The following is a 25,427-nucleotide window of genomic DNA, read 5'->3' as shown; positions in this document are numbered from 1 at the left end:
CAACAGCATGAAAATTTTGGAAAAATAGCCTCTTTCTCCACAATATGATCAACAGCAGTTTAAAATACCTCCTCTCTGTTTTTCTGATGGGCCCTGTCCCTCATGCAGACAGATCACCTCAGAAAAAAATTGTCTGTCATGCCCATTCACTTCTTGCTCTGCACAGTTTCCAAACTGCTTTCAACATCCTTTTAGTGGTTTTGTCCATGCCATGTTCACACTGGAGGGATCAAAGAATGTTGTCATCTACTTCAGGCTGATATTACTAAATGGAGAGACTCAATGCAAACCCAGATGAGAGCGTCTATAGAGTTTTTGGGTAGCAGTGGTGTCCAGCTGGTGGTAACTGGAGTTGGACACCTCTGCTGTGTTTCCAGCCCCTTCACAAGACAGTACCTGTGTGACTTTGCTTCCAGTTTGTTTAGGTGATGTTTTCCTCTGGGAGGGAATAAATCCTTTCTGAGAGTGTGGAAGGATGCTCAGGGCTTTTGGTATTGCTATGATGTTTGTTACTAACTGCATTGTGTCCCTCAAGCTGATGGTCTGTCACATGGGCATGCACTTGTGCACAGTGAGAGTCATGGTAAGTTCTCCGAGTCTTCTGCTTTTATACTGCTTGTTTTCCCTAATAAAGTTCCTATTCTCTTCACAACCCCTGCTTCTCTTGCTGAACCACAAGAGGAAGCTGCAGGGAGTGCCACAGAGTAGGAATAAATGATAACTTGTAAATTAATCCCAAAGCAAGACGACTTCAGTTACAATGATCTTTTCCACTCTTTTCTTGCTTTAATGCAAAATGAAAGAGATCCACACCCCACTGGAAGTGTAGGCTACATTTTGAAGGCACTAATACAATTTTATGGTAGCATCCTTGTCTTGTCAACTTAAAGCAAAGACCTGAAAAGGTAGCTGTTGCATTACCTTTGCACAGCAACATGGTTTCTTTCTCTATTTCCCTTGGTTTTGCTTGTAAAGTAATTTATCTTCTCTGAAGTAAATGCCAAAGATTAAGCTAAACAAGCACCACTTTCTGACCCTGCTCTCTGGCTTTCTGCAAGCCCCATGGTCCCAGTGGGTGGGTCTATCCCAGATCTCAGGGCCATCGGAGTCTATATGTTCCCCTGCACTTGACTACATCTGGATGCTTAATATCATAGAATCATGGAATGGTTTGGGTTGGAAGGGACATTAAAGATCATCTAGATCCAACCCCCTGTATTAGCAGGGACACCTCCCACTAGATCAGGTTGCCCAGAGCCCCATCCAACCTGGCCTTGAATACTTCCAGGGATAGAGCCTCCACAGCTTCCCTGGGCAACCTGTGCCAATGTCTCACCACCTTAATAGTGAAGAATTTCCTCCTAATGTCTAAGGGAAATGAAGGGAAAGGAGGGCCAAGGAGGGTAAAGAAGAGAAGAGAGGGGCAAAGAGGTGGAAGGAGAAGAAGAGGTAGGGCAAGGAGGGGCAAAAAGGGGAAAGAAAGGGAGGGGAGGGAAGGAAGGGAAAAGAGAGGAGAGGAAGGGCCATGAAACGAAAGGAGGGGAAAGGAAAGTCAAGGAAGGTCAAGGAAGGGGTAAGAAGGGCAAAGGAGAGGAAATGAGTAGGCTTAATTACACCCATTTCACAGGTGCAGAAACAGAGATGACTGCAGCTGAACTCTGTGACAGGAGGGCAGGCAGGATACAGACAGCTAATGGCCAGTTGGCCACTTATGACTGCCCTGACTGAGTGGAGAGAATGACTCTTTCTTGGAGGTGAAAACAGTTATTTGGGTGAGAACAGCAAGAACAAGAGTCTCCACCAGGGATGTATCCTACTGTATAGATGAACTAGATACAGTGTCAAACCTTTTTTTAGCAGCTTGCTTTTACAAAGACAGGGGAGCTGCAGCTGTACCAACACCTAAAGAACATCAGTCTTTGCAGTGGCATTTTACATAGTCTGCTTTTAACACTCCCCTGTCACAGTAAAAAAGATACACTTGCTGGAGAAAAGTGAGAAAATTAATAACCCCTCCTGGTGTAAACGGAGGAGACCCATTGGCTTAAAAGTCTTCAAGTCAACTCAGCAGCCAAGTATCTGCCCCCAAAACTGCTACTAATGTGTCAGTTCTCCAGGCACTGTGGCTAAATGTGCAAGAGGCCGAGCACTTCTTGAACTCGCACAGGTCACAGTTACTGGGCATTGGAGAGATCTCAATTGCCATAAAATTGTTCACAAGATGAAACGCAAAATTAACAATTCCCTTTTGGAAACTTGGGCTTGGAAAATGTGTATACATGGCTGGGTGGCTTGAGGTATCACAGCCAGGAAGGAAGGACAGCTGTGTTTGCTGGTTGTGATGGGAGCAGAGAAAAGCCTGGAGTATTTCTACAGTCATCTCTGTGCTCCCACAAGGCCAGCTAGGTGAAGAGACTTCAGCAAAGGGAGAACTATGCAGCGTACTTGAAAAGGCCTGGGACTCTGAAGTTTAAATCACCTGGTGTGAGCTGCCATCTGGGCTTTCCCACTTTCACCTTCATCTGCAGACAGCCCACACCTTCTATTTTATCTCCCTAAGTGGCTCTCAGCATCACATCCTCTTTCCTGTGCCATTTTTACAGCACAGCTGAGCTGGAATAGCTGGGGAAATGGGCCATTTTCTCCATCCCATTCCTGTCTTTAGTGCCCAAAAGATGTCATGGTGATGTTAGTCCACTCACCTGCTCTACTTGCTTTAGGAAAGTGACTTTTGATGTACTGAGTGTTAAAGACCCTTTTTTTCTACATTCATAAGCTGTAATTCTTATCTTGTCACTTCCAGGGATCCCATGGAGAGCACTACTGCCTCAGCATCACATTATCCCATGAATCTGCCTTCCCCCTTGTGACTGCAGCTGTTGCTGTGCTGATTACCCTGCCCAGCTCCTCTCGTTAAGTGCTTCTGCTCTTAAACAAACACTGCTGTTGTATCAGCCTCTGGTGAGTTTCTGGAAGCTGTACTTGAACACTTGGAGCATCCTGCTGCCTCTCTCTCTTGTGGGATAGATGTGAGAATACAATTTGGTGCGTGTATGTTTTTTATCATAACACATTTGTATTTTTACCATCACTTTTGTAAGTGAAGGTTTCCTTTTTTTTTTTTTTTTCATTTTTTTCATTTCTATTGGACATCTGTTCTTTGTTGCCATTCAAACTTTCTTATTTCTTAAGGGTCTGTATTTTCTGTGTTAATGTTGATCATCAGGAGAGTGTATTAGGGTCTCTTCCCATGTGCATAGGAGGGATAAAAAGAAAAATTTATATTCTGTGTTTCTTTAGGATAAAGAAGTTCTCTGAAAAATGTGGACTTCTAACAGCATGTGAGTGGAGCTGTATGGAGAGAAAGACTTGCAAACCCAACTCCTAATGGTTTCTACACCCAGTTTGCACAAGCTCAACTGGAAAGCACTTTGTTAGTTCCTTTTCTCTTGTGAGTGCGAAAAGCTCTTGCCTTGATCTGGCAGTGTTCGACTTTCTGTGATTGTCACTGGATGAAGCAGGAAAAGATATTGCAGTTATACAGATGCATATAGAACGAGCATATTCTCACTTCTGTTCTGTATCCAGAATTTTAAACTAACACTTTTGTTACACCTAATGCTATTAGTGTTAATGAAAAAAATGCCAAAATGTCAAAACATTTTCTGCAAACTTATTAATACCAGTGCTACAGGATGAGCAGTAATGTCTTCAAACTTAAAGACTGTAGATTTAGATTATATATTAGGAAGAAATTCTTCACCATGAGGGGCATGAGGCACTGAAACAAGTTGCCCAGAAAAGTTGTGAATGCCCCATCCCTGAAGTGTTCAAGGCCAGGCTGGACAGGACTTTGATCAACCTGGTCTACTGGGAGGTGTCCCTGCCCATGCAGGGAGGTTGGAACTATATGATATTTAAGATCCCTTCCAACCTAACTACTCTGATTTAATAATAATAATATGTCTAGGAGTGGGGATTAAGAACTTTACTCCATATTTTGTATTGGGCTTCTGACAACTTTGCCTTTCTATTTACATAAATCAGTAAAAAAACTCCCCTTTGAGCTGTTTTTGAAGACCTGCTAAGATTTTGCTAAGAACAGGCCTTTTAATTCTCATCAATTTCTCCTCTCTTTTCCAAAGAAAGGACCATGCTTTTACTTCTCTAGAACAGAGAATAGAGAAAGCAGCCTTCAAGACTTATTTTTTTTTTTTCCTTTTTTTTTTTTACATAGGGTCTAAACACTCCATGCAGATTTTGGGAGGTTTTCCCCCAAAATATATACATAGGACCTTTTCCAAGGGCTATTGAAAGGCCTTTAAAAGCTTCTTATTTTAATGATTTTACAGTGGAACCTAAAGAAAAGCAGTGCTGTAAGAAGAGCAAATATATGATTTGACTGAATAGAGAATTTCTAAAATAAAGAAAATACAGGAAAAAATAGAGATAGGTAAAGTGTTCTGGAGTAGAAGAACCAGAACAAGTTTCAATGTGGACTAAACTTGGAAGAATCTTTGAGTCAAAGAGAAGGCTAGACTGAGAAAACTGAGAACTGAAAGGATTGGAAAAGATAATATTATAACTCATGATTTCTTATCCATAGGTAAATCTGTAATGTTTAGAATAACCTCTTTTTGAAGACATACATAATAAAAACAAATGTGGTGGTAGAGAAACAGTTTTGAATTCCTGCAGATTTGCTGAGCTGTGAATTCAGAAAAGGTAAACCTCTGAAAGAGGGAATTTAAAAGCATTTTAAAATGCAACATTTAGATAAAACAAATAAACAAATAAATAAGTGGTTATAATAGAAAAATAAAAATAAAACAAAATATGGGATAATCTGAAATATTCTCTTCCATTTTTTTAAATTTGAACAACAGAAGCTGTTACCTGTCCTACCTTACTCCTAAACACTGAAACCCAGAAAGAAAAAACAAGGGACAAAAAAACCAAACCATTTTACACTCCTACAAAATTACACATATTTATATTTCAAAGAATCATTGCATTCTAATTATTCACAGTACTGCTATGACTTTTCACTCTACTTTGAATTTCTTCCCCTTAATAGCAAGTCTCCTTGCTTTCTCTTTTAATGTAGCAATACTACAGAATCTAAAAGAAGAAAGGTAAAGAAAGAGAGAAAGAAGGATAGACTGAGAGTGAAAAGCCTGACAACTGTGTAACAAACAAGAACATAGTAGAAAAAAAATGTATTGTACTGAAGCTGAAAATTCTTTTTGAAAAATGTCAGAAGACCAGGTAGATTATTAAGCAATACAGTAAGATAATTATTTGTTTGCCTTGTTTGTACAATATTAACTACCTAATTTGTAAGGCATGGTGATAGAATTTAAATGCTAATAAAATCTTAACTGAGCTGATGTAATCACAACAAAACAGATTTTATATGAGTACATATCCTGTGTGGAAGGAACAAAATACCCAGCAGGACCAGAACCCTGGACTTCCACAGGGCAAACTTTGGTCTCCTCAATCATCTATTAAGGGAAATCCCATGGGACAGGGTGCTAGAAAATAAAGGAGCTCAAGATAGCTGGTCAACATTCAAGGACCACTTCTTGCAAGCACAGGATCAGAGTGTCCCAATGGTTAGGAAATCTAGTAAGGGTGCTAGGAGACCTGCATGGTTAAAGAAGGAACTACTGGGCAAACTTAAGTGGAAAAGGAAAATCTATAGATCATGGAAGGAGGGGCTGGTCACTTGGGAGGAATATAGGACTGTTGTCAGAGGATGTAGGGAGGCAATTAGGAAAGCTAAGGCCTCCTTGGAACTTAACCTTGCAAGTCAGGTTAAGGATAATAGAAAGGGCTTTTTCAAGTACATAGCTAGCAAAACTAGCAATAGAGGCAATATTGGCCCATTGAGGAATGAGGTGGGAGCCCTGGTGACAGAGGATATAAAGAAGGCAGAGGTGCTGAATGCCTTCTTTGCCTCTGTCTTCACTCCTGCAGGGTCTCCCTATGAGCCCCAGATTCATATAGCCCCAGAAGAAGTCAAGATAGAGGAAGAGTTTGACATGGTAGATGAGGATTGGGTTAGGGATCAGTTGAGTAATCTGGACATCCATAAATCAATGGGTCCAGATGGAATGCACCCAAGGGTGCTGAGGGAGCTGGCGGAGGTCATTGCTAGGCCACTCTCCATCATCTTCAGTAAATCATGGGCAACAGGTGAGGTGCCTGAGGACTGGAGGATAGCAAATGTCACTCCAGTCTACAAGAAGGGCAAGAAGGAGGACCCGGGTAACTATAGACCGGTCAGCCTCACCTCCATCCCTGGAAAGGTGATGGAACAACTTGTTCTTGTCACTATCTCCAGGCACATCAAGGACATGGGGGTCATCAAGAGCAGTCAGCATGGTTTTATCAAGGGTAAATCATGTTTGACTAACCTCATAGCCTTCTATGAGGAAATTACTAGGTGGATAGATGATGGTAGAGCGGTAGATGTGGTTTATCTTGATTTCAGTAAAGCATTTGACACCGTCTCCCACAGCATCCTTGTGGATAAGTTGATCAGGTATGGGTTTGGTGACCAGGAAGTGAGGTGGATTAGGAACTGGTTGAAAGGAAGGAGTCAGAGAGTTGTAGTCAATGGGGTAGAATCTGGTTGGAGGTGTGTTACTAGTGGAGTCCCACAAGGGTCGGTGCTGGGACCGGTGTTGTTCAACATCTTCATCAACGACCTGGATGAGGGTATAGAATGTACCCTCAGCAAGTTTGCTGATGACACTAAGCTGGGAGGAGTGGCTGACACACCAGAAGGCTGTGCTGCCATTCAGAGAGACTTAGATAGGTTGGTGAGTTGGGCGGGGAGAAACATGATGAAATTCAACAAGGGGAAGTGCAGAGTTTTACATTTGGGGAAGAACAACACCATGTCCCAGTACAGGTTGGGGGCTGAACTGCTGGAGAGTAGTGTAGGTGAAAGAGACCTGGGGGTCCTGGTAGACAGGAGGATGACCATGAGCCAGCAATGTGCCCTTGTGGCCAAGAAGGCCAATGGCATCCTGGGGTGCATTAGAAAGGGTGTGGTTAGTAGGTCAAGAGAGGTTCTCCTCCCCCTCTATTCTGCATTGGTGAGGCCACATCTGGAGTATTGTGTCCAGTTCTGGGCCCCTCAGTTCAAAAAGGACAGGGAACTGCTCGAGAGAGTCCAGCGCAGAGCTACGAAGATGATTAGGGGAGTGGAACATCTCCCTTATGAGGAAAGGCTGAGGGAGCTGGGTCTCTTTAGCTTGGAGAAAAGGAGACTGAGGGGTGACCTCATCAATGTTTACAAATATGTAAGGGGTGAGTGTCAGGGGGATGGAGTTAGGCTTTTCTCAGTGATGACCAGTGATAGGACAAGGGGTAATGGGTGTAAATTGGAGCATAGGAGGTTCAAGGTGAATATCCGAAAAAATTTTTTTACTAAAAGAGTGACAGAGCACTGGAACAGACTGCCCAGGGAGGTTGTGGAGTCTCCCTCACTGGAGACATTCAAAACCCACCTGGATGAGTTCCTGTGTGATGCACTCTAGGTGACCCTGCTCTGGCAGGGGGGTTGGACTAGATGATCTCTCGAGGTCCCTTCCAGCCCCTAAGATTCTATGATTCTATGAAACAGGGCTCTGAGCCTGTTACTCTTCTCAGAGAGCTTTGCAGAGTGACCCTACAAGGAATGTTAGTTTTTTTCATTAATTTCTGTTGCAACACAGTTACATTTCATCTCTATCTTAATTATGTCACTCATTATTTTCAGAAGAAGGTAGAGGTGTCACAAGAGATGTTGAGGGCATGATGAGCCTCCCATGAACTCTGGGGTAGCATAAAACAAGCTGTTTATTGCTGGTGTGTTCTTTCAGTCATGTGTTACAGAAACTACATCAGGCCTGCAAGATAGAAAGTCTCTCCATCTCTCTGTGCAGTCCAATCCTAAGCTACAGCAGTGCTACAGAAGGACTGGGAATGAGGTGGGGATAAATGGGGGTCAGGACATGTCCTACATTTACAGCTGAGCAGAGATATAACTAGAAATAAGGTAAACATCTCATGCATCATCTCTCCTAGCTTATGAGATGGAGTCCAGTGCTAGGGATGTATCTGTCACAAGGGATGATGCAAAATGAAGTGCTCTCCTTGAACATGGGTGAGATCATGGCATGGGAGAGTGGCAATTGTGGTGAGGCAGAAGGCAAGACCAAGCCCCAGCTGCCTGGAAAAGTGAGGCAGGAGCCTGCTGTTAGAGGGCTATGGCTTGTGCATGGCATTTCACAGCTGGAATAATGGGCTCGGTCCTGGAAGGTGGCAAAGCAGGATCTGAATATCACTGCTGAGAGACAGGAACTGTGATATCCACTCCTGCCTCTGCCAGCTTAATGTCTCTTCCTTCCCCAACCCATCTGTAGGCTGATGTAATTATAGTTGCCCACCTTTTGGGAAGTAAGAGGATGAAAACTATGTGAAGACTAAACAAAATAATAGTCAGCCCAAATAGCAGGGAGCACCTTATGAGGAAATTAATTTATTAGTGTAGAATTGAAGCAGAGAATATACTGAAATCAGATGCTTGGAGCATATAAGGTCATTCTGAGGAAAACTGGGAAATGCTGGAAGAGAGAACATGCAGAAAAGAGGAACATCCTTTCAGGATACAAAATGAAGACGTGGGTAAAAACTGGTAAGACTTTTTTGTCGTTGAAGTCTTTGACTGCCTAGATGTGTGATGGTTTACCCTGCTGTTCCTGGCTCCATTTCAGTGATGGCCACAACAATTCTGTGTTTAGCTTGAGGAAAAAAAAAAAAAAAAAAAAAAGAACCATCTGGAAGTAATGATTCAAGGATAATGTAAGATGACAGTAATTAATTCTTTAGGATAAAATTCTGCAGCAGTGGGAAAGAAAACAAGCAGAAGGAGGGTTGGGGATTATGCCAGCTGGGAAGCCCAGGAGACGATTCTGGGAGTGTACAAACTTCAAATCCTTTGGAAATCCATCCACACATGTAGGGGAGGACCAAAGCCAGTATGAAAGTTCCCAGTATAACATCTGGGTTTGTAGATTAAGTTGCCTGTTTCACCTGGTAAGCATAACTTAAGTATAGATACTTGCCATGCTTATCATCTTTCAACAAAATTGTTCATTGGTTTATGAAATTGGTTGGTTTATGAAAGGAGTTTTTTTGGATACAGAAGCAGAGCACGTTCTGGAAAATGCTACACTAACAGATCGCCTAGCTCCCTGGCCCTGATGTCCTGATTGTTCACGTTTGTTAGCCTGTGTGTCCCTAAATCAGCCTGATATCCAGTTTATTTAGACACTTTAAACTTAATTTTATTTAAAAAATGGTAACACATCTTAACACAAATTTTTTTTTTGGTGACTTGTCTTTTTGGTGACAGTCTTGGGCTGATAGAACCTTTCTAATGGCCAGAGACAGAGGTGGTGAGCAAATGCAGTGAAGCATAATCTCAGACTTTTCAGGATGTTGAGTTTTTGCAGGATCATCATCCACATGTTCTGCTGATTTTTAAGTTAAAAGCCTTCTTTTATGGCCCAAGAATAGACAAAGGGTCCAAGGATTTCCATTCCTTTTAAGGATGACTTAGTTTGCCATTTCTGAATAGGGCAAATCCTGGAGGCTTAGGGCTTACCATCTGAGGTCAAAGCTTGTGTTGCAGGTTCAGCAACCTGAGTCAGTTCTTGTTTATGGGTTTGGGGTCCTTAGTGCCCTGAGATTGTGTCTGTGGAAGAGGAAAATTTGCACCTGTATAAACTGAGGTCCAAACTCCTGAAACTGGAAGACCCCTGCCTCAGGGCAGGTCTGCAGTGATTGTAAGGACCATGTCCAAGGCTGGATGGTAATATGGGCTCCACAAGTGGTTCTTGGGGTCATGCTCACTCAGCAATGAAGTCCAGGTGTTGGAGGCATGAAGATAACTTCTGACCTTCTTCATCTCTACTACTCCCTGGGTTGTATCCCTTTAGGCAGGACACAGCTTACTGTTTCCCTCCTCATCCTGTCTTGTCTTTCTCTCCAAACTCCCACTCTGTCCAGTCACCTTGTCTTTTTCCCTTTCTTTCCCATGATATTTTAATGTCAAGTTTTTAATGTCAACCTAGAGAAAGAAGATCCCTTATTGCTCCCCAAAATGGGCTGGAAATATAATCTCACTCCATACAACAACCTTTCCTCTCAAAATCATCAAAGCTGATAGCAGCATCACTCTTCTGCGGCCTGCCTGCAGGTTTTGGTTCCCTGCAGATGGAATTTTCATTTAATCAAGCTCAGACTGAATGAAAGCAGCACTATTAATTAAACAATGGCCCATCTGGTATATTGCAAATATCTACAACACTGGGAGATTAGTATCAATTATATCAGAAGCTGGAGGGATGTCTAAGACCTGCAGAGACACACTGCTTCGCTTGTGTTAGGAACAAGAAAAGGAAGAGTGTGAGGCTGTGGAAAGATCCCTGGGCAGGGAGCAGGGGGTGCAGGAGCAAGGAGCATTGGATCCTGTTGCCAGCTGTGATGTTGATATTCTTTGTGTGGCTGGACAAGCCAGGCCTGGGAAGGCTTCTTTAGGTGAAAGTCAAGCAGAATTTAGTGATCGCTCCCAGCTGTACCTTTGAAAATAAATCCTGCATTCCTGTACCCCAGAATCTCTCCACTATAAAACGCTGCAATAATATTCTCCTTTCAAAATATGCAGGAGGAATGCAGAGGAACTGCAGGAAAAAAAAAAAAAAAAAAAGGTCTACAAGGACTAGGAGCAAAAAGCTGCAACATCTGGTTTCAAATTCCTATTTGTAGTGCCTCAGTTCAGTGTGTTGTTTCCTGGCTGCAATCCAGAAACTCTCTTGTTGTCAGTTGGATGGTTCTCACCCTAAACCCATACTTTGGAGAATGCTGATTTGGAAACCAGATTACTTTTTCTACATATCGTATGCCAGCCTACTGGCATGGCCAGAGATGTCCCAGATTTCTTCTGTGCATCATTCTATAACAGCAGCTATCTAGAAATGCAGGAAAGTCAGTTGCTGTGGAGGCACAGAGATTATTTCAGTCACATGCAGGGCGGGTCTGGCACATGTGGTACTACAGCTGTATGGATGGAAATGAAATAATTGTTGAACATGTTGAAGCTCCACTTTTGACTGTGGTGGCAGTGGGAGATTTGTGTGCAATTCAATCATGGCAGAGCATGCCACTGGATTGATTGTGAGAATACAAAGAAATGGGACTAGATTTAAAAAAAAGAAAAGCCAGCTCTTTCATGGTATTTTCAGAACAGCTGGCTTTATCAAGGCAAGGAGTTGTGTGCAGTAAACACTGAAGGGCTGTGATGAATAGCTATTCAATCACAGACAGAGAAGTGCCACTTCAGGATGAGAAAGGAAAACCTATGTCTGTGCTAGAGACAGTGATGGTAGATTTGTTATCAGATGTATGATCTTCACAATCTTCCATGGTTAGCTTTCAGGGACACTTAAAGGTCACAACAACATCTTCTTGAGCAAAAGTCTCCAAAGATCCCAGCTGACAACATTTTTTTTCTCTGCAAGGGGAAAACTGATTTTGAATTACAGGTCAGCAAACTTTTTGCTTGAATGGGAATTAAGTAAATCAGATGCTGATACTTAATTTTTACCTCTCTTAATAGATTTAAAAAATTATGTTGGCTTTGGGCTGAGTAAATCCAATGTCAGACACATTGGCCTGCTCACATTTAAAGCTGCTTAGGACAGATGGAATAAAGCAAGGGTGGGGGAACTGAGTCGGAACAAATAGAAACTGTTCTAATCCTCAGACTTAATAATCAGCCTGGCTTGACAGGGTTTGAAGGCTACAGGAATGCTTGGATGAATAAATGCTCTTTTGCATTTCCCCACTCCTGGAAGGCTCCTCAGAAGTTTCCTGTCCCAGGTCAGGCCAAAGGTGTGCAAACACATCCGGGCCTCTAATGGCAATGCTGCTCTTCATGCTGGACAGCTTCATGAACCAACCACCCAACTTTGTGCTGCTTAGCAGAAGGATGGGATCCAGGTGCAGCCTCACACACACTTGTGAAAGGCATTAAAAGAGTGACTTTTGACCTGGTTCTGTAGTCTCTAGGTTACACTGCATCCTGCTACATGGGACGTAACTCTTGTTGGGATGCCACTACAGCCCGGGGGAAGCTTCTTCTGGGAAATGGGTTACAGAAAAGGATTTGGATGTAGCCATCCATGCTATCCTGCAAACAACTTGCTTAACTTCCTCTGCTTTTTTTTTGGATTTTCTCTGCCTCCTTCCCCCCAGCAGCACAGGGGGATGGGCAGTGGGGCTGTGGTCAGTTCATCACACTTTGTCTCTGCCACTGCTTCCTCCTCAGAGGGAGGACTCCTCACAGTCTTCCTCTGCTCCAACACAGGCACCCTCCTATGGAAACGCTTCTCCACAAACACCTCCAATGTGAGTCCTTTCCATGGGTCCCCCACAGGGTCACAAGTCTTGCCAGCAAACCTACTCCAGTGTGGGGCTCTCTCTCCTCTGGGCCACAGGTCCTGCCAGGAGCTTGCTCCAGTGCGGACTTCACTTCCCACAGGATCACAGCCTCCTTTTGGTGAAATGACATGCTCTGGCGTGGGGTTCCCAAGGGCTTCAGGTGCATATCTGTTCCATCATGGACCTCCATGGGCTGCAGGGGAACAGCCTTTCTCACCATGGTCGTCACGACGGGCTACAGGGGAATCTCTGCTCTGGCTCCTGGAGCACCTGCTCCTCCTCCTTCTTCACTGACTTTGGTGTCTGCAGAGTTGTTTTTCTTACATATTTTTAATTCCTCTTTCTTAAATATATTATCCCAGAGGTGCTACCACTGCCACTGATGGACTTGGCCTTGGCCAGCAAAGGGTCCATTTTGGATCCAGCTGGCTTTGGCTCTGTTAGAAATGGGAGAAGATTCCAGCAGCTTCTCACAGAAGGCTTCCCTGTTGTCTCCCTGCTACCAAAACCTGGCCACACAAACCCAGTACACCTTTACACAAGGCCAGCAACTTGAAGTAGGTTGGTTTGTTCCTGCAGAAGTCAGACTCCCTGCTCCCCAGTCTGTAATGGAAAATTCGGCCTTTTTGGTCTATTTTTAATGTTCTTGTCTCTATAATTATTTTATTTTATTTTATTTTAGCCTCAGAAAGATGGGAAAGGACAGTTGAATGAGATGTACCTAGAAAAAGGAATGGAAGGAAACAAACATTTAAATGCTGTCTAGCTGTAATGCTTTCTCCTTTGTGCTACGGGGTGTCCCTGGGAGTGAAAACTGAAAAACTAAGTAGGCAGCTGTAGCTGAGGAAACCTCCAGAGAAACGGCATCTTCAGAAGCCTTTCAGATCTAGGGCCATGAGGACCAAAGAAGTAAAGATGTTCATGTAGATTCATCAAACCTATGAAGGATTCTGGGAGATTTCCAGGTGAAAGCTCTTGTAGATTTAGTGGAAGGCAGGAAAGAGGGCTCATCTTTGCTCCAGGCTAATGGTGTAGATCTGAGTGAGTTAATTATTTTCTGCTGACTTTATCAATCTCAGGTCAAACCAGTGTTCTCAACTAATGGAGGCTAAGAGTGGAGACAGAATTGTAGCCGCCTCTGAAATAAGACCTGGGGACTGTACACAGCCATGTAGATCTTGTTTGCACATCTGTCCCCTTGTAAAATCTACATGTTTATTTTTATTGATGCTTGTACAATTTGACAAATACATTTTTCTATGAAGAGAAACATAATTAACTTAACTCATTTATATTAATCAGAAGGAGGGAAAAATCAAGCAAAACAGGTAATTTTGAACTGAACAAGTCATGTAACGTAATTAATATTGATTATAGTGATTTATGTGTTTATGGAAAAGTAACACTGGGCTAGGGGGTGGAGGAAGAAAACAGGCCAGGAAAATGGACTGTTAAATGATCTTCTATGATTTCTGTGGATTCCTGCTCAAGAAGTGTTTCAAATGTAAATGCAACTTTTCAGTGTGCTTACTGGGAATAAATTACTCAGAACGACAAAGCAAGACATTATTAGATTCAGTGTTTCTAAATGATGGGCTGGCCCTCAGTGCCACAAATGAGCCACACTGTTAAGTGTTTTCACTCATTTACTTGACTGGGATTTGTAGAGAAAAGCCATATTTCTACTGGTGCATTTGGTGCATTTTGCATGACAGCAAATCCACTATTTCTCTAGGACTTGCATCAGATTGTACTGGGAAAAAAAAATAGGGCTGAAATGTCAACCTCGTGGAATCAGTGACAAAATTGCTATGGGATCTGAAGGTGCCAGACTCACCTATAATACATTTGGTACAGCCAGATGCTACTCCCATAAGGGAAATTCTTCCTAATCCCATTTTGATACACTAAAATGTGCATATTGAAGGCTTTGCAATAGGCCTGTACTGAAAAGCATTTTGGTCTTTTAAAGACTCAGTAGGAACAAATTATTTACCTTCAAAGACACATCTAGCTTAGTATCTCAGATCTGGCACAGGCTCTTGAAGCCTCAGGGGAAAGCTAATTAAGTAATGAAGTACCCCAGCAGCTGCACAATGGACAATGTCATGTTTCCTGTTTCCTAAATGAAACAGGGGAAAATTCAGAGACAAAGTTCTTCCTAATGGCACATCTCCAAGAGGACTCATTACCTCAAATGTTCAATGCCTTTTTATCAGAACTCTTCTCAGCTCTGAATATGGCAGTCTCAGATTCACTGCTTTGTTTGCTCAGGTTGCCTAACACAACTTGATTTTGGAGTAATATTTTATTAATCTTTTAAACAATCAATAATTAAAAGCAATACACTTTGTGGAAAGCTCCTTCTATCCCAGAGGATTTTGGGGGTCTTGCAGACAGTGCAGGGAGCGCTGAGTCCCCTCTGTGCAGCACAAGGCAGTTTAACAGTGCATGGCTTAATGTGTGTGGGAAAGTAAGCAAAAAATACCATTCGCTCCTTCATCTTCAGTAGAAAATGTGGGGAGATGGAAACAAAATTATTCTCTAATGTTTCTGCAGGCGTTTGTCCAAGACTGCAAAACACTGATACTGCTGTAATGAGAGTGGGATTTGGGTGCTACTGAAAGTGGATTCAGTTTTAGCAAACCCAGCCTGTTTGTAGCTCTTAATTCTTGTTGCCTGCCCTCACTGGAGTGGGAATAGGGCAGGTATGGGTGCCTTTCCTCAGTGCCTTTGTCAGGAGGCACGCAGCAGTGCTGAGGTTGGAATCTCCACAGGTTTAATTCGAAAACAGAGCAAATAGTTCTACCTGTAACGGTTTTTAAGCACAGGCACCACTTACTATGGGAAAAGCTTGCATCTTCATCACCAGAATGTTGCAGTCCAGGCTGGATGTTTATCTAAAGATGAGGCCAAATAGAAATCAATCAGGAAATCCTTAATGTCTCCGTGATGTGGAAGGCTGGGCTAAGTGATCTTTCCAGCTCTGCTGTTTGCAAACTGCTTCACAGTTCACGCCCACAGTCCTTTTGAATCCCAAATTGTTTGGCTCCCAAAAGGAGGGACTCATGCCAGTGGTTAATTTTCAATGCCTTTTGCTTTAACGCTGCAGTTCAGGCTTTTCTGCAAATACATACTAAGTACTGTCCGTTTTTATTTCAGTCTCAAAAGCTGCTGAATAGTTCATTCAAAGAGTTTTAATGAAGAATAAAATAAAAGTACCACCTAGAGGCACAGAACAGGCCTGGAAATCTTTATTGGAAATCTTCTCAAGATTATGAATTATTGAAAAAACAGATGATTTTAGGTAATTTCTTGCCAGGTTCTGCTTCACCGACTGAGAGAGTTGGGGCAATTCAGCCTGGAGAAGAGAAGGCTTCAGGGAGAACTTACAGTGGCTTTACAGTGCCTGAAGGGGCTACAGGAAAGCTGGGGAGGGGCTCTTCACCAGATGGGGTAGTGATAGGACAAGGGGTAATGGTTTTAAACTGTAAGAGGGGACATTAAGGTTAGACATGAGGAAGAAATTCTTCACCATGAAGGTAGTAAGGTGCTGGAATAGGCTGCTCAGGGAGGTTGTGGAAGCCCCCTCTCTGGAGGTGTTTAAGGCCAGGTTAGATGAGGCTTTGTGCAACCTGGTCTAGTGGGAGGTGTCCTTGCTCATATCAGGGAGTTTGGAACCTGATGATCTTTAAGATCCCTTCCAGCCTTAACCATTCTATGATTCAATGATACCGTTCACTGTCCCAAGCCTTGTTCTGGTACTGATTAAGCTTTACATGGAGTTGTAGGAGGCAAATTCCTTTGTCTGCTAAAATGTCTTATATCCTTTGTGTTAAACATGGGGGACATCTTGGAAGAACTGAGCAAAAACAGTGTAAGATGGGACCTGATCACTGGCAACTTGAACTACTAAAGTACCACATGAGCCACGCTTAGTGTAAGGCTCTTTCTGCACCTCTTCAAGGTATCTTTCTTAAGGTTTTACCCTGTTGGAAGGAAATCACTTTAATTTTCTCTTGTGAAAACCTTCTGAATCTATGCAAAACCTGAATTATTGCACTGGTGCAAGTCATGCTACACCAGGCATATTGTTGTTTTTATTGTTATTATCAATAAACATGTTTGACATTGACAACGACCAGGGGCTTGGAGTGTGCAGTTATCCATGAGAATGTCAGTACCACCCTTGGAACAGAACAGCATGAAAGCTGCTCAACAATAAATTTTGTGTGTTGTGTTTTATGCACATTTGCAGAAGTACCAGAAAATTGCCATTCTTTGCTTTGCTGTTTACCACCTTCAGACAAAGGATACAAGAGCCCATGAAAGTAGTCCATATTGAATGTTGTCAGAATAGTGATTGGTGTTTCTACCATTTAGTTCCATGGTCATCTCTTTCTGCCTTTCAGGAACCACCTCAGTGGCATTGCACTGCAGATTAGTGGTGTCTCCTGGGAGTCTGGTCTGATCCCACCAGCTCTGCGGCAGCCTCCTATGCACAGCTGGTGTGGCACAACTTGAAAAGTGCTGTTTTTTATACAGAAATGAGGTAAAGACTGACTGGTGGGAGTTGAAAAAAATCCAAACCATGTTTGTTTTTCAGAGTAAGTTTTGATTAGGTAATTACTCCTGCAGAGGGGCAGCTGCATTTTCTGAATTCAGTTTTATCTCTCTTTAAACACCAATATCTGTTCCTTCTTCTCCTGCATGCTGTGATACTGACCATGGCATTAACGGTTCTGTCCTTGAATTTCTCTACAGCTGAGAAAAAACCCCAGTGTGTGCTACTCAGAATCAGAGCAGTTGCGTCCCTCTCAGCCACTTTCATCACTTCCTCAAACCCACCTTTCCTCCTGCTCAGCTTTTGATTCTCTGTCAAACTTCTTGTTATCCTCAGGGTCAAGGACACTGGATAAAACCAAAGGGTTTAGGCTTTCAATTTCCCATATGGAAATTTTCGAGGGGCTTTCATATAGCCTTCCAAAGGACACAAACTGCAAAGCAAAACACTGCTTCTCCTTTTTGAACACTCGAGATTAAGGCTATGGGCACACAAATACCTTACATCTCGCCGCACGTCAGCAACTTCACAGCAGCTGCCGGTGTGCGTCCTCTTCCCCTTTGTGCATGTGAACGAGCGTGTCCCTCTTACCGTGGGGAATAAGCTGCCTCTCATTTACCTTGGAGTGCACACATGCATGGGCAATCATAACAAGGTGTCTGGTGTGCTGCAATGTGCTCTCTGCCTCATCGCGTGACATCTTGTTCAGCACAGATGTCCTGTCACTCCACTGACGATCACATGAAGCCTTGAACCCCCCTGTTCCTTCTCCTCTGGTCTCTGCATCTCAATGACTCTTTCTAGTGTTTTCAGTCACCCAGATTTCATCTTGTGGCAGCTAGGGGAACTGCTCAAGTTGTTTTTCATCTGGAGAGAAGAGCTGAGAGTGATAACCAGAGTACAGCACAGCTTTCGACCTCCAAAGTGCTTTGCCTACACTCACACTGCAGATGATGGAAAGCAGGTAGGTGACAGTGCTTATTTTCGAACCTGAGGAAAAACTACCTGCCCGTGCTGAAAGGAATGTATCACCCATGGCTTGTAGGAGTGACATGCCAAGAGCCATGCTGTGCATAGGAGAAACGGTCTTATTCACGTGGACACTCTGCTTCACACTCTAACCAGCCTAAGCAGTCAGTCATGATCTCATGGGACACAAGATACCGTTGACTGCCAAGAAAACTTAAGGGTTGCAGGCAACTATTTTGTTGTCTTTCCTTTGGATGTGGTATACAGGTTTGTCCATCACTGAACAGACCTGAGAAATAAGACCCATTCTTGTGATCATGAGCACTGATGGAAATCTGTTTAGCTTGCTAGATGTGCTATCTCAGTCAGATTTTTATTTAGACAAAGATGGGAGATATTAGTCTATAAGTTTATTTGAATAAATGGTACCCTTGGCTCATAGGCTTTTAAAATACATTTGGCAAAAACAATTTCACTATCATTATTCTAGCTGATTTTTGTCTTAGTAAGACTTCACACCTGCAGTCACATTTCATCAGCAGATCTCAGAATATTGCGCAAATATGAGCAATTAATATCATCATTTATGTTTCACAGATAAAGACTGTGGCAGAAAAGAGGAAAATGGTAAACTCAAGGTTAACTCAGGATTTTACTTCAGGCCTTTTGTTATATGTCTTTGCTCCCCTTAAAAGCACCGTTATTTTTTTCTCTCTGCTTCCTCCCTGAGTTTTCACTTCCTATCTTACATCCTTTTGTGCTGTTCTGATGCACTATTAAGCAGCTAACGCATTCCTTCCCTGAGGGACATGACGCAGGTGGTCGGACTGTCCCTGAGTTTCAATGTCTGTAGAACATTTTGAAGCTTTTCCAAGTAAAGAAAAAAAAAAAAAAAGATGTTCCTGAAGTTATTTCTGGAGATAGGAGCATGCCAAAATGACCTTGACTTTGAAGACACTTCTGAGTCCAAAAGTTACTATAGTTATAATGTACTAGAATAAAAACGCAGCTGAATCTTTGCTCAGGAAGTCATCCAAAACTTTGACATTTGGCTCCAGTATCTGCATTTGGAGTCCCTTTCCAGCCAGTTTCAGTGCTGAGTATCCTGGTGGCACACAGTTTTTGTCCACAGAGTATGCACCAGTGCCTCTTATTTTTTTTTTTTGGGGGTCAGTTGTGTAACATCCAGGAAAGCTAGGAAACTCAAACAGTTACTTTCCCATGGAAATAATTGTTGTACGTGATGCAGTGCTCCTTGGCAGTGCTGGAAAGCTCTGTGTGATTTTGGCAAGAACCATCAGTGTCACTCAGAAGATGCAAGGTTCTGCAACAACACTAATGAAAAAGCTGGAGAAGCTTTTGGGTTTCGGTTTGGGTTTTTCATTTATTTCTCTTTTCTTTTTTTCTTACTAAGAAACTGACTGCTAAAGTGATCCCTTTATGATCAAATGGACCACACACATTGTTTTCTGCTTTTGGTTGTAAGAGTCACGTGACTACTACGAACTGAGCAAAATTTCTGAGGTTATCAGATGCGTTAATTCATTTATTTCTCTTGTAGTGTTTCAAAACTGTATCTGTCTCTAGTGTTTCACCTAAAAAGTGAGTTTTAGCATTGGCCACTGGCAGAAAAGGAGCAAAGAAATTCTTACTGTTTCTGTCAGATGACCTTGAGCAGCTGTAAACTAGAGGTGGGTTGGTGACAGGTGTTGCCCTTTTGCCACCAAAGAAGATAGGTTCATCCAGGACTGCATGGGCAATGCATTCATATTCCCATGCTATCACTCAGATATTCTCAGACAATTACATAGGGGAAATTAATTTAAAATTGAATGCTCTTTGGTTCAGCTTCTTGAAATTACTTTTATTAATCAACATTGATTTTTAAAACATTTTTTACATAATAGTGTCATATTTTTTCCTGTTAAGGAGAGTAGCAGAAAACCTGGCAAAGGCTTGGGAAGTAATGAATCTGATTTTGTATTCCACATGCTGTGGCCCAGAGGCCAGGCTGTGACAGATTTCTTTATTGAACCTTCTGACAGGTTCTTTGTGAGACTCATTTTGTAAATGAGGGTTTATAAGCCGTGACCATGGAAAAGGATCATTGTCCGTAACAGTGGATGGTTCAAGGGCCTGACTAATGGTAGCAAAGAAAGGCTTTCACCTTGAAGTTCACCCATTTGGATTTAACCCAGTCGGGCAGTGACAGCAGCTTCTTTGCTTCTCAGAACTGTAAGGGACAAGAATGATGGACAGAAACCTAGGCAGTAAACTGCACTACAAAAATATACACTGATGGTGAGAGGAAGAATATTCTCCAGGGACACCTAAGATAAGGGTTTAATTTGTCTGCTGATCTTCCCAGAGATCTCTTGTGTGAGAAGGTTCGGCAGTGCTTGTAGAAGAGAGGCTCTGTAGGGAGCTGAAATGGACTAATTAGCTGAACTGAGTCATGTAAGGACTGCTTCAAAAGTGGGTCCTAGTGGCAGGCTCACTGGGAAGACTAGAAACCATTGGGTGGCACTGAGAAGTGCTTCTGCCATGCTGCATGTGTTGTGGCAAGCCAAGTTGTGCTCACAGAGAGTCCACAAGATTTTATAACTTTCTTGGCACAGATATTTCCTATTTGCCTACATTTTATGTCTCTTTCTGGCTTTGGATTTCTCTGTAAGATTTCCAAGAAAGAAACTTTTTCTTGCAATCATACAGTGTCTGGATTTTTGATGAGAGCCAAACATCCTACTGCCTCTGATGGCTTTTAAAAAATCAGTATGTTGTGCAGTGGGTAAGAAGGATATATTTTCACTGGTGCTACTTGTTCAGCTCTATTTTGTTGAAAGATTTTGAGGAGAGTGTTATGACTATGAAGAAGATGTGATGTGCAAACTTTGGTTTCTTATGAACATGTAAAACCTGTGAAGGTGCATTCAGGAAATGACAGATATACCCTAAGGAAACAGAAAGATTCCTTGCTATTTTAAAACTGATTTATCCATGCCTTCTGGACTGTTTGGCCAGTCAAGAATCCATTGAGGACTATGAAGAAAAACTAGATATTTGGATACTCTCTTGGATCAGTGATATGGCTAGATGTTAAATGAGGGGGGAATTCCAAATAAACAGCATGCAATAAAGTGAATCAGTAGAAAAGGAAAGAGCAATAAGGCAGTTTATTGATGTTTTAATATCAACTAATCATTCCATCAACCAGAAAATCAAAACCAGGCTGCTGGATGACTGGACCAATTCTCTAATTCTCATTAGCAGCAAAAGGAAAGAGGTGAGAGGGGTGGCCAGTGTATCTTCTCTATACTGCTTTCCAAGTAACTTGGAAGAAGTTGCCAATATAATATTAATATGAAATGAAGCGTGAAGAGTGATGTAGTTGTGACTCCTAGGACAGAAGAGATGAAGGTTTCTGCATAGGACTGGATGAGGTAATTAGTAAACCCATCTCCCTACCATGGAGCAGAATTGCAGTTGACCTTAGACACTACTGGTGACATGCTTGGAAGTAAATCTTCACCCTTGATGTCAGGAAAAAAACCCACTGTGATCATTTTTATCTTAATAACAGTGAAGTAAATTTTGTAGTTGAGAGGGTCATGGCTTTTGGATTAGTGTTTGAGGCCCTGGCATCAGATTCTAAGATTGCACCTCCAGAGAGGTCAATGCATCCATGCAGGCAAAATGAATTTACTTTGTCTACAAAAAGAAACGAAATATTTATCACAATCATATTTCCTTATGCTTCCAAACACTTTCTACTGCATATCTCAAAAGTACTTTATAATCATAATGACTTCAGCTTCTAAACATGCTCTGCTCTCAGCATCTCCTCATGTTCACCCTTGCCCTACTTTTGTATGTGATTATGGAAGTTAGGACATGAATTGCAAAATGGGAATTTAACGGTGCACCACTCACAACTGGAATGAGCTGCCAAGTGTTAATTATTCACTAGAAAAGTTCATGGGTGACTGTGAATAACAGATACATTTAAGGGTTTTACAATCTGTCCCTGGACAATTAATAAGTACAGAAATGGCAACATCCACTGTATGATTTATTTGTTGTGAAGTGTTTGCTTGGCTCTGCTCGCATGTCTGTAAAACCAAGCCAACAACAGGAGGACTCAAACAGATTTTCTTGTGAGATATCCAGAGCTTCCTTTTTCAAATCTGGCTGTAAAATACCAGAACAACAGCTTTGTTTGTGGCGTTTTAGTATTGCCAGTCTCTGATCCCAGAAGCACAGGAGCAGCAGAAAATCACAAGTGAATGAACAGAGTCTTTAGAAAAGATCTCTTTCAAGAAGTTACTGGTACTGAGCAATTCATTTATCAGATCCAGTTTGTGTGCTGTCTTGAAGGAAATCACATTGATCAGTTATAAGATTCCCTTTGGGATTCTGTGAATTTTAAAGCCTCCATTGAATCCTCAGGTGAGCACCTAGGGGTGAAGTGGAATCAGTACTGATATTTTTCCTGAACTGTTTCTTCTGTATGGTTGGAGATAAGTAAAATGTATGCTGTCAGGATCCTGCAGCATCCCTGCAAGAAAGCTGTATTTAAAGAGATCTGTGAACACCCAGCCCTGTGCTGTCAGAATTCAACTTAACCCTGGGTGGCCTAGCTGTCAGCCAGGTCTATAGACCTTCTCTTGCCTCTTCAGCTTCTGAATACTGTGTGAGGACTGTCAGCTCAAACTTTCTGGACTGGTTTTCAATGTTGTTGTTTCCAAAGTTCTAAAAAAGAAATTGTCTTTGAAATCCTGATTTTGGTTTACAGTCACAAATATTAAAACTTATGGGAATATTTGATGGTTTTGGCTCTGTTTTTTGAGTAGTTCTTGTACCCCAGTGGCCATATTTTCACATGTCTCTGTAACTACAAGAGCAAGAGAGACTAGAAGAAAAGCAAGATCCTCTTGCCATCTCTGAAGTCCAGGAGCTGAAGTTTCAAGTAAAGCACTGGTTTTATGAGAACTGGCACAATCCGTTCCTGTTGTTTCTATGGAGAATGGCCTTTTATAGCATTTTCTTCTCTGTTTTTTCAAAACATTTCACTCTTACTTCTCAGCCCATGGCTGCAGATGATCCTAGGTCCATCCTGGCCCCCTGCACTACTTCATCTTAGAAAACATCACACTTCTATTTAACATGCTCAGCTGCCTAAAGATGCCATCTATAATGGGGTGATAATCTCCTGAAATGGAAAGGGAAAATTACCCTGGGCTTTGACATGTCAGATCTGAGGGGAGAGTGGCAGTGTTCTGGCAGCTGCCTCAGGCAGAGGCAGGCTGGCAGGGTTGCCATGGCAATCAGCTTGTTTATCACATCAAGGTCCCTGTAAGGAAACAGCAGATGTAATTCTGAGAGCACTGAAAAGAAAATATACATATCAGTATGGATTAAGTTGCTAGAAAATTGAGCAGAGAGATCGAACTTTCTTAGTGGTTTATGAGTAAGTGGAAAGACTGAACCTAGTTTTGGTTTGAATAAATTAAATGACAGATTTTTCAGTGGCTTCAGTGTCAAGAGGTGATACTGATCAAAACACAGATATTGTTGTGGCACAAGTACAAATTGAGAGAGGCATTCAGATGTGCACACTAAACTCATATGTAATTCACATGAAGAATTACCCTATATCAGTTAATGATAGCTTTTCTGTGCCTCCCATTTTCATTGAATGAAATGGTCAGGCAATCAGAAAGTAATGTTAATTTGGGCCTTTTTTTGAGCTGAGTGAAATAGCCCGTAAAAGCTGTCATGGCTTATTGCATAGGACAGTGTTTGCCTATAGAATAGAGATCACCTTGTGGGAGGATCCAATTTTAAGTATAAGAAGACTGGAGTTATAGTATAGTTACAGGTGGATGCTAAAGATGTGAATAAGTCTTCTACTGCTATTGATACAAGTACAACCCTGTGCTGTGCAAGCTCCTGCACAAATTTAACTGGTTGCAGAGGGTAGCAGGATCAGCTGCTTAGTTTGATTAGGAAGAAAGACAATTGATTTGTTTGAAACAGGCAGCTCCAGGCATCAGTTTGTATGAAACCTCTGCTGTAATGGCTAACCTGTTCCACCAGGCTTTGAAGGTCAGGCCACATATTATTGGAAGAATTGTTATTCTTGGATTCACAAGAAGTTTCTGCACTTCAGTTGTGCTTTCAGTAGGTGCAAATGAGCAAACAACAAGTATTACACAGCCAAGCACGGTAGCCCTTGGGCAGGGAGAGGCAAGCAGGGACCCTAACCCTTCATACCAGCCCCAAGACTCCAGGGTTTTTTTCAGTCACTTTGCCTCCCCATCTGTACACATTGCTGCTTTAGTTTACCCTAGAAAGATTAAAAAGAGGAGAAAGGAGCACATTCTATGTGTGAGAGGAACTGAAAACTGACAGTCAGGGTCTGCTATGGCACTGTCTTGACAAGGGAAGACAAAGAGGTCTGGAGACATTGATGCTGCACACAGCTGAACAAGAATCAAACATGTACAGATATATAATGTTATAAGTGAGTAAATTATATGCTTCAAGAGATCTCTGCTTATATATTTAGCCAGAAATGGCTATGCATCTACTCACACCACAGTGTGTATATTTGATTGACTGGAACAGTTCCTGAGGTTAATTACTGAACTAACCAAAGGCCTTGACTCATTTGGAGCTGATGGAGACCACTGCACTTACTGAAATTTATCAGGCAAACACAATTAAGCTGGTCATGACACATGGCTTGACAGATAGCATAGGCATATTGGACTAAAAACCTTGCCTCAGCATGTGTCTCTCAGCCCAGGGGAAACTCTCACACACTGTAAGATAAGGAGGGAAAGTAATGCCCACCCACTGGGGATTTCTGCTGCTGCCTTGCTTTTAAATTACATCACATACATGAGAGCTACAGGAATATATGACATTATCTTCCCTGGAAGCTTGGGATATGTTTGTGGATAGCTTTCTCTAAGCGGATTTGTGATTGTGGGGTACAAAGCAGTTTAGTTGTTGATGATGTCAGTCAATAAGCAAGATGAACATACATCATTGAGATCTTTGGGATGGTGTCTGAACCAGCTGCCAGTGAATTTCCACCATAGTTTTCATTGGGAACAAGAGCTATGAACAGCTGGAGAAGAATGGCTCCAAGCCACCTGAGAAGCCTGGTGCAAGCTGCTGATCTAATGCCTGCTTATCAGCCTTTGCAAAGACACAGTCAGTGTAGCTGCACATCGGTGAGCCTCTGCCACATGAACCAGAAGTTCCTCTTCCTGGCTCACCTCCTCTGCCAGCCAGTGTTGGTGCTTGATCTCCTTGCCTTTCACTGCATGTTGCTGCATCCCGCAGAATTTTCTGTGGTCAGAAGGTTTCCTCAGAAGGAACTCTT

The sequence above is a fragment of the Chaetura pelagica genome, unplaced genomic scaffold (genome assembly GCF_000747805.2).
Source record: "Chaetura pelagica isolate M959 unplaced genomic scaffold, ChaPel_1.0 scaffold14, whole genome shotgun sequence".
NCBI lineage: Eukaryota > Metazoa > Chordata > Aves > Apodiformes > Apodidae > Chaetura > Chaetura pelagica.
Note: the sequence above shows the minus strand (reverse complement) of the source record.